This window comes from Mytilus californianus, unplaced genomic scaffold (genome assembly GCF_021869535.1).
Source record: "Mytilus californianus isolate M0D057914Y unplaced genomic scaffold, xbMytCali1.0.p SCAF_8, whole genome shotgun sequence".
Taxonomy (NCBI): domain Eukaryota; kingdom Metazoa; phylum Mollusca; class Bivalvia; order Mytilida; family Mytilidae; genus Mytilus; species Mytilus californianus.
The window spans coordinates 42630725-42640812 of record NW_026262734.1 but is presented as its reverse complement, the minus strand read 5'-3'; positions in this window follow the sequence as shown (position 1 = coordinate 42640812).

Sequence of the window (10088 nt, the reverse complement as noted above, 5' to 3'; positions counted from 1 at the left end):
ATGAAATGTTATGTGAAATTTTTTCTATAGTACTGGACAGGATAAAACTTTACTCATGCCAAGTATTTCTTTATTTGAAACAAAGATAAATTCTGCACAATTTTTTGAAAAGTGCAAATTTAACAAAGACTAATAGGGGAAAATCAATGGTGGTATTACACCTAATATGGGAAGCTGTACATGCACCTTTGACCTTGTGAGTACTCTCATGTGTTAAAATTTCTTGCTATTTAAGTGAAATATTACAAATAATGAAATATTCTGAGTGGATTGAGTCTCCAAAATACATTTTATGAGAAAATTTCCTTGAAATAGGACTTTACCATGAATATTAGTTGACAGAACAAGCCATACTTAGAGTCTTGGGGAGCTTTTTCTCCTTATTTCTTATATTCTGCTATACTAGAAAATTTTTCCTAAGAAATACTTTAATAAATATATAGTTTTAAGTAAATGAAATTATTTTTAAAGCAGTAACAACAAATTATTCACCAAAAGAGAAGTTTTTTATGTCCCTCTCTGGAACGCGGCGTAAATTTAAGTTTTACGCAAGGACTTATTGAAACCTCCTTGGAGACAGTAAACTTTTATACGGATAGTTCAAGCAGCTTGAATACTTCAATTAATCATTTATAATAACATTCCTATCATAAATGAGTGAAAGTTACCCCAAAATTTTTATTTATTGGCCTAAAAAGTAGAAATTTTGAGGAAATGAGAGGTATAAATGGACCAAAAGAGACTTTATAAGGAAGAATAAGAGGTCCATTAGTAGTATTTATCATCCTAAAGTCATCTTTTGTATCATATTCAACTTTTTGTAGGCAGATGAGATAAATATTTGATCATTTATTGGTCCACACTATATTCTATCATGATGCGGCTTGGTTTGAATTTTTCGAAGAAATTTTGCTCGAATCGCTGTAGATGTCGTCTTACATTATACTAGATTTTTCTCAAACTATTGAACTGATTATGACAAAACTTGACAGGAATGCTTGAAATAACCAGTATTACAAAGGAAAAAAGTCACATTCAGTTTATTCAACAAAAAAGTCTTCTTTAGGTGTAATACCACCAAATCATAGTACGTCACATCCGGTTGCATACGAAAATAGGTCGAAAAAAAATATTCCCTTGAATTTGACAGTTGTAGGTAATTGATCCTACATTTCATTGCAGTAAAACATTTCTGAGTCATAAACATATAACTTGGGTATTTCAAAGCACCATTATTTCTTTATTTGGGGTTTCTATAGAATATTTTGGAAACTTGAGGTTACATGGTTACTAAAGCTTGTACACAGGTTAAAAAAGGGGGAAAATTTGAATGGTTAACTTCCAGTGATGGTTATTTTCTTATATGCAATGAAATGTTATGTGAAATTTTTTCTATAGTACTGGACAGGATAAAACTTTACTCATGCCAAGTATTTCTTTATTTGAAACAAAGATAAATTCTGCACAATTTTTTGAAAAGTGCAAATTTAACAAAGACTAATAGGGGAAAATCAATGGTGGTATTACACCTAATATGGGAAGCTGTACATGCACCTTTGACCTTGTGAGTACTCTCATGTGTTAAAATTTCTTGCTATTTAAGTGAAATATTACAAATAATGAAATATTCTGAGTGGATTGAGTCTCCAAAATACATTTTATGAGAAAATTTCCTTGAAATAGGACTTTACCATGAATATTAGTTGACAGAACAAGCCATACTTAGAGTCTTGGGGAGCTTTTTCTCCTTATTTCTTATATTCTGCTATACTAGAAAATTTTTCCTAAGAAATACTTTAATAAATATATAGTTTTAAGTAAATGAAATTATTTTTAAAGCAGTAACAACAAATTATTCACCAAAAGAGAAGTTTTTTATGTCCCTCTCTGGAACGCGGCGTAAATTTAAGTTTTACGCAAGGACTTATTGAAACCTCCTTGGAGACAGTAAACTTTTATACGGATAGTTCAAGCAGCTTGAATACTTCAATTAATCATTTATAATAACATTCCTATCATAAATGAGTGAAAGTTACCCCAAAATTTTTATTTATTGGCCTAAAAAGTAGAAATTTTGAGGAAATGAGAGGTATAAATGGACCAAAAGAGACTTTATAAGGAAGAATAAGAGGTCCATTAGTAGTATTTATCATCCTAAAGTCATCTTTTGTATCATATTCAACTGTTTGTAGGCAGATGAGATAAATATTTGATCATTTATTGGTCCACACTATATTCTATCATGATGCGGCTTGGTTTGAATTTTTCGAAGAAATTTTGCTCGAATCGCTGTAGATGTCGTCTTACATTATACTAGATTTTTCTCAAACTATTGAACTGATTATGACAAAACTTGACAGGAATGCTTGAAATAACCAGTATTACAAAGGAAAAAAGTCACATTCAGTTTATTCAACAAAAAAGTCTTCTTTAGGTGTAATACCACCAAATCATAGTACGTCACATCCGGTTGCATACGAAAATAGGTCGAAAAAAAATATTCCCTTGAATTTGACAGTTGTAGGTAATTGATCCTACATTTCATTGCAGTAAAACATTTCTGAGTCATAAACATATAACTTGGGTATTTCAAAGCACCATTATTTCTTTATTTGGGGTTTCTATAGAATATTTTGGAAACTTGAGGTTACATGGTTACTAAAGCTTGTACACAGGTTAAAAAAGGGGGAAAATTTGATTGGTTAACTTCCAGTGATGGTTATTTTCTTATATGCAATGAAATGTTATGTGAAATTTTTTCTATAGTACTGGACAGGATAAAACTTTACTCATGCCAAGTATTTCTTTATTTGAAACAAAGATAAATTCTGCACAATTTTTTGAAAAGTGCAAATTTAACAAAGACTAATAGGGGAAAATCAATGGTGGTATTACACCTAATATGGGAAGCTGTACATGCACCTTTGACCTTGTGAGTACTCTCATGTGTTAAAATTTCTTGCTATTTAAGTGAAATATTACAAATAATGAAATATTCTGAGTGGATTGAGTCTCCAAAATACATTTTATGAGAAAATTTCCTTGAAATAGGACTTTACCATGAATATTAGTTGACAGAACAAGCCATACTTAGAGTCTTGGGGAGCTTTTTCTCCTTATTTCTTATATTCTGCTATACTAGAAAATTTTTCCTAAGAAATACTTTAATAAATATATAGTTTTAAGTAAATGAAATTATTTTTAAAGCAGTAACAACAAATTATTCACCAAAAGAGAAGTTTTTTATGTCCCTCTCTGGAACGCGGCGTAAATTTAAGTTTTACGCAAGGACTTATTGAAACCTCCTTGGAGACAGTAAACTTTTATACGGATAGTTCAAGCAGCTTGAATACTTCAATTAATCATTTATAATAACATTCCTATCATAAATGAGTGAAAGTTACCCCAAAATTTTTATTTATTGGCCTAAAAAGTAGAAATTTTGAGGAAATGAGAGGTATAAATGGACCAAAAGAGACTTTATAAGGAAGAATAAGAGGTCCATTAGTAGTATTTATCATCCTAAAGTCATCTTTTGTATCATATTCAACTGTTTGTAGGCAGATGAGATAAATATTTGATCATTTATTGGTCCACACTATATTCTATCATGATGCGGCTTGGTTTGAATTTTTCGAAGAAATTTTGCTCGAATCGCTGTAGATGTCGTCTTACATTATACTAGATTTTTCTCAAACTATTGAACTGATTATGACAAAACTTGACAGGAATGCTTGAAATAACCAGTATTACAAAGGAAAAAAGTCACATTCAGTTTATTCAACAAAAAAGTCTTCTTTAGGTGTAATACCACCAAATCATAGTACGTCACATCCGGTTGCATACGAAAATAGGTCGAAAAAAAATATTCCCTTGAATTTGACAGTTGTAGGTAATTGATCCTACATTTCATTGCAGTAAAACATTTCTGAGTCATAAACATATATCTTGGGTATTTCAAAGCACCATTATTTCTTTATTTGGGGTTTCTATAGAATATTTTGGAAACTTGAGGTTACATGGTTACTAAAGCTTGTACACAGGTTAAAAAAGGGGGAAAATTTGATTGGTTAACTTCCAGTGATGGTTATTTTCTTATATGCAATGAAATGTTATGTGAAATTTTTTCTATAGTACTGGACAGGATAAAACTTTACTCATGCCAAGTATTTCTTTATTTGAAACAAAGATAAATTCTGCACAATTTTTTGAAAAGTGCAAATTTAACAAAGACTAATAGGGGAAAATCAATGGTGGTATTACACCTAATATGGGAAGCTGTACATGCACCTTTGACCTTGTGAGTACTCTCATGTGTTAAAATTTCTTGCTATTTAAGTGAAATATTACAAATAATGAAATATTCTGAGTGGATTGAGTCTCCAAAATACATTTTATGAGAAAATTTCCTTGAAATAGGACTTTACCATGAATATTAGTTGACAGAACAAGCCATACTTAGAGTCTTGGGGAGCTTTTTCTCCTTATTTCTTATATTCTGCTATACTAGAAAATTTTTCCTAAGAAATACTTTAATAAATATATAGTTTTAAGTAAATGAAATTATTTTTAAAGCAGTAACAACAAATTATTCACCAAAAGAGAAGTTTTTTATGTCCCTCTCTGGAACGCGGCGTAAATTTAAGTTTTACGCAAGGACTTATTGAAACCTCCTTGGAGACAGTAAACTTTTATACGGATAGTTCAAGCAGCTTGAATACTTCAATTAATCATTTATAATAACATTCCTATCATAAATGAGTGAAAGTTACCCCAAAATTTTTATTTATTGGCCTAAAAAGTAGAAATTTTGAGGAAATGAGAGGTATAAATGGACCAAAAGAGACTTTATAAGGAAGAATAAGAGGTCCATTAGTAGTATTTATCATCCTAAAGTCATCTTTTGTATCATATTCAACTGTTTGTAGGCAGATGAGATAAATATTTGATCATTTATTGGTCCACACTATATTCTATCATGATGCGGCTTGGTTTGAATTTTTCGAAGAAATTTTGCTCGAATCGCTGTAGATGTCGTCTTACATTATACTAGATTTTTCTCAAACTATTGAACTGATTATGACAAAACTTGACAGGAATGCTTGAAATAACCAGTATTACAAAGGAAAAAAGTCACATTCAGTTTATTCAACAAAAAAGTCTTCTTTAGGTGTAATACCACCAAATCATAGTACGTCACATCCGGTTGCATACGAAAATAGGTTGAAAAAAAATATTCCCTTGAATTTGACAGTTGTAGGTAATTGATCCTACATTTCATTGCAGTAAAACATTTCTGAGTCATAAACATATATCTTGGGTATTTCAAAGCACCATTATTTCTTTATTTGGGGTTTCTATAGAATATTTTGGAAACTTGAGGTTACATGGTTACTAAAGCTTGTACACAGGTTAAAAAAGGGGGAAAATTTGATTGGTTAACTTCCAGTGATGGTTATTTTCTTATATGCAATGAAATGTTATGTGAAATTTTTTCTATAGTACTGGACAGGATAAAACTTTACTCATGCCAAGTATTTCTTTATTTGAAACAAAGATAAATTCTGCACAATTTTTTGAAAAGTGCAAATTTAACAAAGACTAATAGGGGAAAATCAATGGTGGTATTACACCTCTTACATTATACTAGATTTTTCTCAAACTATTGAACTGATTATGACAAAACTTGACAGGAATGCTTGAAATAACCAGTATTACAAAGGAAAAAAGTCACATTCAGTTTATTCAACAAAAAAGTCTTCTTTTAATATGGGAAGCTGTACATGCACCTTTGACCTTGTGAGTACTCTCATGTGTTAAAATTTCTTGCTATTTAAGTGAAATATTACAAATAATGAAATATTCTGAGTGGATTGAGTCTCCAAAATACATTTTATGAGAAAATTTCCTTGAAATAGGACTTTACCATGAATATTAGTTGACAGAACAAGCCATACTTAGAGTCTTGGGGAGCTTTTTCTCCTTATTTCTTATATTCTGCTATACTAGAAAATTTTTCCTAAGAAATACTTTAATAAATATATAGTTTTAAGTAAATGAAATTATTTTTAAAGCAGTAACAACAAATTATTCACCAAAAGAGAAGTTTTTTATGTCCCTCTCTGGAACGCGGCGTAAATTTAAGTTTTACGCAAGGACTTATTGAAACCTCCTTGGAGACAGTAAACTTTTATACGGATAGTTCAAGCAGCTTGAATACTTCAATTAATCATTTATAATAACATTCCTATCATAAATGAGTGAAAGTTACCCCAAAATTTTTATTTATTGGCCTAAAAAGTAGAAATTTTGAGGAAATGAGAGGTATAAATGGACCAAAAGAGACTTTATAAGGAAGAATAAGAGGTCCATTAGTAGTATTTATCATCCTAAAGTCATCTTTTGTATCATATTCAACTGTTTGTAGGCAGATGAGATAAATATTTGATCATTTATTGGTCCACACTATATTCTATCATGATGCGGCTTGGTTTGAATTTTTCGAAGAAATTTTGCTCGAATCGCTGTAGATGTCGTCTTACATTATACTAGATTTTTCTCAAACTATTGAACTGATTATGACAAAACTTGACAGGAATGCTTGAAATAACCAGTATTACAAAGGAAAAAAGTCACATTCAGTTTATTCAACAAAAAAGTTTTTTAGGTGTAATACCACCAAATCATAGTACGTCACATCCGGTTGCATACGAAAATAGGTCGAAAAAAAATATTCCCTTGAATTTGACAGTTGTAGGTAATTGATCCTACATTTCATTGCAGTAAAACATTTCTGAGTCATAAACATATAACTTGGGTATTTCAAAGCACCATTATTTCTTTATTTGGGGTTTCTATAGAATATTTTGGAAACTTGAGGTTACATGGTTACTAAAGCTTGTACACAGGTTAAAAAAGGGGGAAAATTTGATTGGTTAACTTCCAGTGATGGTTATTTTCTTATATGCAATGAAATGTTATGTGAAATTTTTTCTATAGTACTGGACAGGATAAAACTTTACTCATGCCAAGTATTTCTTTATTTGAAACAAAGATAAATTCTGCACAATTTTTTGAAAAGTGCAAATTTAACAAAGACTAATAGGGGAAAATCAATGGTGGTATTACACCTAATATGGGAAGCTGTACATGCACCTTTGACCTTGTGAGTACTCTCATGTGTTAAAATTTCTTGCTATTTAAGTGAAATATTACAAATAATGAAATATTCTGAGTGGATTGAGTCTTCAAAATACATTTTATGAGAAAATTTCCTTGAAATAGGACTTTACCATGAATATTAGTTGACAGAACAAGCCATACTTAGAGTCTTGGGGAGCTTTTTCTCCTTATTTCTTATATTCTGCTATACTAGAAAATTTTTCCTAAGAAATACTTTAATAAATATATAGTTTTAAGTAAATGAAATTATTTTTAAAGCAGTAACAACAAATTATTCACCAAAAGAGAAGTTTTTTATGTCCCTCTCTGGAACGCGGCGTAAATTTAAGTTTTACGCAAGGACTTATTGAAACCTCCTTGGAGACAGTAAACTTTTATACGGATAGTTCAAGCAGCTTGAATACTTCAATTAATCATTTATAATAACATTCCTATCATAAATGAGTGAAAGTTACCCCAAAATTTTTATTTATTGGCCTAACAAGTAGAAATTTTGAGGAAATGAGAGGTATAAATGGACCAAAAGAGACTTTATAAGGAAGAATAAGAGGTCCATTAGTAGTATTTATCATCCTAAAGTCATCTTTTGTATCATATTCAACTGTTTGTAGGCAGATGAGATAAATATTTGATCATTTATTGGTCCACACTATATTCTATCATGATGCGGCTTGGTTTGAATTTTTCGAAGAAATTTTGCTCGAATCGCTGTAGATGTCGTCTTACATTATACTAGATTTTTCTCAAACTATTGAACTGATTATGACAAAACTTGACAGGAATGCTTGAAATAACCAGTATTACAAAGGAAAAAAGTCACATTCAGTTTATTCAACAAAAAAGTCTTCTTTAGGTGTAATACCACCAAATCATAGTACGTCACATCCGGTTGCATACGAAAATAGGTCGAAAAAAAATATTCCCTTGAATTTGACAGTTGTAGGTAATTGATCCTACATTTCATTGCAGTAAAACATTTCTGAGTCATAAACATATAACTTGGGTATTTCAAAGCACCATTATTTCTTTATTTGGGGTTTCTATAGAATATTTTGGAAACTTGAGGTTACATGGTTACTAAAGCTTGTACACAGGTTAAAAAAGGGGGAAAATTTGATTGGTTAACTTCCAGTGATGGTTATTTTCTTATATGCAATGAAATGTTATGTGAAATTTTTTCTATAGTACTGGACAGGATAAAACTTTACTCATGCCAAGTATTTCTTTATTTGAAACAAAGATAAATTCTGCACAATTTTTTGAAAAGTGCAAATTTAACAAAGACTAATAGGGGAAAATCAATGGTGGTATTACACCTAATATGGGAAGCTGTACATGCACCTTTGACCTTGTGAGTACTCTCATGTGTTAAAATTTCTTGCTATTTAAGTGAAATATTACAAATAATGAAATATTCTGAGTGGATTGAGTCTCCAAAATACATTTTATGAGAAAATTTCCTTGAAATAGGACTTTACCATGAATATTAGTTGACAGAACAAGCCATACTTAGAGTCTTGGGGAGCTTTTTCTCCTTATTTCTTATATTCTGCTATACTAGAAAATTTTTCCTAAGAAATACTTTAATAAATATATAGTTTTAAGTAAATGAAATTATTTTTAAAGCAGTAACAACAAATTATTCACCAAAAGAGAAGTTTTTTATGTCCCTCTCTGGAACGCGGCGTAAATTTAAGTTTTACGCAAGGACTTATTGAAACCTCCTTGGAGACAGTAAACTTTTATACGGATAGTTCAAGCAGCTTGAATACTTCAATTAATCATTTATAATAACATTCCTATCATAAATGAGTGAAAGTTACCCCAAAATTTTTATTTATTGGCCTAAAAAGTAGAAATTTTGAGGAAATGAGAGGTATAAATGGACCAAAAGAGACTTTATAAGGAAGAATAAGAGGTCCATTAGTAGTATTTATCATCCTAAAGTCATCTTTTGTATCATATTCAACTGTTTGTAGGCAGATGAGATAAATATTTGATCATTTATTGGTCCACACTATATTCTATCATGATGCGGCTTGGTTTGAATTTTTCGAAGAAATTTTGCTCGAATCGCTGTAGATGTCGTCTTACATTATACTAGATTTTTCTCAAACTATTGAACTGATTATGACAAAACTTGACAGGAATGCTTGAAATAACCAGTATTACAAAGGAAAAAAGTCACATTCAGTTTATTCAACAAAAAAGTCTTCTTTAGGTGTAATACCACCAAATCATAGTACGTCACATCCGGTTGCATACGAAAATAGGTCGAAAAAAAATATTCCCTTGAATTTGACAGTTGTAGGTAATTGATCCTACATTTCATTGCAGTAAAACATTTCTGAGTCATAAACATATAACTTGGGTATTTCAAAGCACCATTATTTCTTTATTTGGGGTTTCTATAGAATATTTTGGAAACTTGAGGTTACATGGTTACTAAAGCTTGTACACAGGTTAAAAAAGGGGGAAAATTTGATTGGTTAACTTCCAGTGATGGTTATTTTCTTATATGCAATGAAATGTTATGTGAAATTTTTTCTATAGTACTGGACAGGATTAAACTTTACTCATGCCAAGTATTTCTTTATTTGAAACAAAGATAAATTCTGCACAATTTTTTGAAAAGTGCAAATTTAACAAAGACTAATAGGGGAAAATCAATGGTGGTATTACACCTAATATGGGAAGCTGTACATGCACCTTTGACCTTGTGAGTACTCTCATGTGTTAAAATTTCTTGCTATTTAAGTGAAATATTACAAATAATGAAATATTCTGAGTGGATTGAGTCTCCAAAATACATTTTATGAGAAAATTTCCTTGAAATAGGACTTTACCATGAATATTAGTTGACAGAACAAGCCATACTTAGAGTCTTGGGGAGCTTTTTCTCCTTA